Source organism: Cyprinodon variegatus, unplaced genomic scaffold (assembly GCF_000732505.1).
Source record: "Cyprinodon variegatus isolate N-32 unplaced genomic scaffold, C_variegatus-1.0 Scaffold50, whole genome shotgun sequence".
In the NCBI taxonomy this organism is placed as follows: domain Eukaryota; kingdom Metazoa; phylum Chordata; class Actinopteri; order Cyprinodontiformes; family Cyprinodontidae; genus Cyprinodon; species Cyprinodon variegatus.
The window spans coordinates 144,037-147,654 of NW_015150503.1; positions in this window are offsets into that span (position 1 = coordinate 144,037).

A 3,618-nucleotide genomic window follows, 5' to 3' on the forward strand; every position below is an offset into this window, starting at 1 on the left:
GTGAGCCTAACCTGCTAATCTGCCCTGGTGAGCCAACCTGAAGATTCCTATGTGGATTTAACCAGAAGACTTCTATGTGGAGTTTACCTGAAGAATCCTATGTGGAATCAGCCTGAAGAATCCTATGTGGATATTCCCTGTTGTTCTCTGCAGTGAGCTGGAAGCTCACCCTGAAGAATCCTATGTGGATATTCCCTGTTGTTCTCTGCAGTGAGCTGGAAGCTTAGCTTCTCATGAACTCTGCTAACCAACAGTCTCAGGTCCCAGTCAAGACTTCAGTGAACCAGTCTCAGAACTTGTTTATAATCTCGTGTTCAGAACTTTTAATAAACATTTGAACTTTTTCCCTGCCTCCTCCGTGTGTGTTCTGCATATGGGCTTGCTCCTTTGATCCATCATGACAAGTTTCAAAAAAGGTTTATTTAAAAATAACAAAAAGAGGACGATGGAAACTCATCAGAGCGGGTTCTCTTATTCTCTGCTGAGACAGGAAACTCAGGTCAGTGACAAGAATGAAGAGTGAGAAGACAACAAAAAGTCACTGACCTGGTTGAGAGTTCGGTCCAAAACCCGGGGGGAGACAGTCCACCACTTGCGGACCTAACCGCTTCTAAACACAGAGCATGGGGGAGCCGTTGCCAGCCGACGCAGAGCGAGCAACAGTGTCCGTGAGGGATTATGCAAGGCCGAAAACCAGTCCAGTGCAGCGTCAGAAACCAGGTGATCCGAGAGCCGAAGAGGTATCCAAGGAGAATCCAAGCCGAGGTCAGAAAAACAGTCCAAGTTCGATAACAGGCAAAATCCAGGCAGTCAGGCCAAAAAACAAACTGAGCAGAGCAGACAGGGAAAAAGGCGAAAACCAAAAACAGTCAGGAATCCAGTTTGTGTGGTCTGTTTTGTGTCTGTCTCTCCCTCCACCACCAGGTGGTGCCCTGTCATCGTTGGTCCTCCCTGCACACCTGCAGCTCTTTGGATCATTATCTGGAGGAGTACTTAAGCAGTGGAATGTCACTACCTCGATGCCAGAGTGTTTGCCAGTTTTAGGTACTCTAGCCAAGCTTCGATTAGCAGAGTCTAACCTGAGTCTTTGTTTCACTGAGTCTAACTAAGTCTCTCTGAGATTTAACCTTGTTTTTTTGTCATTGCCCCACGGCAGGAAGTCACCCTGCAAACTGGATGTTTGGGCCTTCTTCCCCTCAAAGGATTATTTGAGCTTCACACTGAGCAGGGGATAAATCTCCACATGTACTGTTCAAGTTCTCCTGAAAAATCTAAGCGACAGTCTGCTCCATTGCTCCTCCGGGTCCAAGTTTAAGATTACCCCTTTCTACCTTTTCCTCAATAAACCTGTTAAACCTTTGCCTTGCTCTCTGAGCTGTTCTCTGCATTTTTGGGTCAGACCTTTAAACACATCATGAGAAAAAACACATTGGCATAAAACTGAGAATTCCACAGAACAGAACACTTACTTTGATAGCTTGAGTAACTGACACTGAGACAGGTTGAATAATCCTACGCTGATGGCAGGAGAGCAAACAGCTTAATAGCTGCAGGGACCAGGTGAATCAGATTGGCAGTAATCAACCACAGGGCCAATTAGGCAGGTGAGCAGGAGCAGAGGACAAAAAAAAATAAAACAACCATCAGCGGATTATGACAGAAATACAAAGATTATTTTTCAATTTCAGTATTCATGGCATAAACAATGAAAATGCAAAATTATTCCTCATGATATCAGAACAACATGACCAATAAAGGATAGTTCACTGACAGGGCAGCTTCTGACCACTCATTTTCACCTATTGCCCGGGTAAGACGTTCTAAAATAACCTACAACCCATGAACAGCAGCTTCAATCTTTTAATCTCTCAGCCTTTCCAGTTATAGGGCCAACGAAACAAGGGAAAAAAACGGTGGTTCCTCAAGCCCCTGTCACACCTTGACGATTTAGCCAGAGTATGCCTGACGTACGTAAAACATGGCAAATATATAGCATATGCTGGATAAGTTAAGGGTGCATTTTTTATAGGTTATGAGCACGCTGGCACACGTCGACATACGGCGAGTATGCCAGCGTATGCTCATACGTGGGCCATAAGTTATACAGGTCAACTATTTGATCGTTGATATACGTTAAGTGTAAGTTACTCATAAGTCGTGGCGTCCGGCTTATCCAAAACAGGTGAGTAACTTGTTCATAACTTATGCATAACTTCTGACGTGTTCCAGACGACCCGCTGAACGTGTTTCTAACTTCCAGCTACTGTATAATGGCGTATTGGCAGTGTTTTGGTATAAGGGGGTTCACAGGAGGAAACCAGTCAGTTCTCCTCCAGACTTCATCCCCATCATAGGGAAAGCCAGAAGTTCACGCGCACCACCAACAAACTTCCCAGCAGACATGACGCCCAATCTTCTGCCACTGCAAACCTTTTTTCTTTCTTTTTCTTTTTTTTTTAATTTACTCTTTTTTTGGCGGGGAGTGGTAACAGCAGCTAGGTTAACCCTGTAATGCCAAATGTATCATATTTGATACATACGGTTTCTGAAATGTTTTGCGTCTGACTCCTTTTGCATAATTTAATGGTAAAAACTTTGCTCAAAATCCTATTGTACACAATCAGATATACCTGATAACAGCCAGTAGAAAACTACACAAAAAATGATCTTGACTTATCGCATAGTAATAAATTAGTAATATCAAAAATTTATTTCTGTTTTTTCTTTTTGCATATTTTGTTAAAAGGCCAAATTCAACTTCAAACCAAAAAAAGTAATTTTCAGTTTTATTTTATTCTTGGATCGGGGCTTTAAAGGGTTAATACTGCGATCAAAGAAATCTTTTTATGCAGACCGGGTGCCTCCTGGTGCATCGCTGCTCCTCTCAGAAACAGCAATGCGCGTGAAGGGAGCAGCCATAAGTGATGCTTTGCATCATTTCAAGGGCATCACACTGCTGTGTGTTATGTAGAAGTTAGGCTGTTGTTGGACATAATTTCTGGACTCATTATGAATATGCTATGTACACCCAAACTTGAAAAAAATAAATACAAAATTCAGCATATTCCAGTGTTTTAGGAGATTCTGGGACATCAGTCATAGGCTGGCTAAATCGTAACTTACTTGACAATGTTTTTAATGCCTATCCTTTTTTTTCAGTTCAATTTAGTTAAAAAATGCTTCATTAATCCCAAAGGAAATTTAAATGTTGCACTAACTCATAGGTAATTTTTTATCCAGGTTGGTTTCTGTAGGCAGGAAGGCTCTGTCTCACACGGAATCTGGAGAAGCCTCTGACTGAAGACACACAAAACTTCTGAAAAAGATGCTCACTGTTGTCTCTGCTTTGGTGCACATTTTAAAAACTAACTTTTTCCTTCCACTCAACTTTCTTTGAAACAGCCCTCTGTTTGCAGGCATCCTCTTTAGAAGAGATCTTTTGTGGTTTACCCTCCTTGGGTTACGGTGTCACTGACTGTCTTGTAGACATTTGTCAAGTCAGCATTTTTTCATCCTGACTATGCAACATTTATCATGTTATGTTCTAGTTTTTAGAGCAAATACATAAATTAGATACTTCATTTATTTCACTTTTTGTCTAATGAATTTGTGTTATAT